Source organism: Plasmopara halstedii (genome assembly GCF_900000015.1).
Source record: "Plasmopara halstedii genome assembly, contig: Scaffold_110, whole genome shotgun sequence".
In the NCBI taxonomy this organism is placed as follows: Eukaryota; Oomycota; class Peronosporomycetes; order Peronosporales; family Peronosporaceae; genus Plasmopara; species Plasmopara halstedii.
In genome coordinates, this window is record NW_020187031.1 from 57,834 (window position 1) to 58,190 (window position 357).

Sequence of the window (357 nt, forward strand, 5' to 3'; positions counted from 1 at the left end):
ATCGTCACAAGGGTCAGATCCAATATATGGTGTAGTGGCGGGGATATCCCGACTCAACGAAAACTCGTGGGAGTTTCAGACGCGACTTCGGCAAGATTGCCCAGACGCCGTGGACGCTTTTGATCAGAAAGATAAGGACGCCCTGCGCTTCCCGGCAATAGCCAGGGAAGTGGAAGGGCATGAGTTGAGCTCAAGCGGTGGCCCTGAGCTCTTGCGGTCGCAGAGACAGAGCTCGCGGGAGCGTAAGGGTTGACCCATACGTCGCATGGCGACAATATGAAAGAAATCGACGGCGTGCCTTGAGTTTGGCAAACTCAAATCGGAGGTGTTGCTCCACACGCACGTCCACTTCCTTGT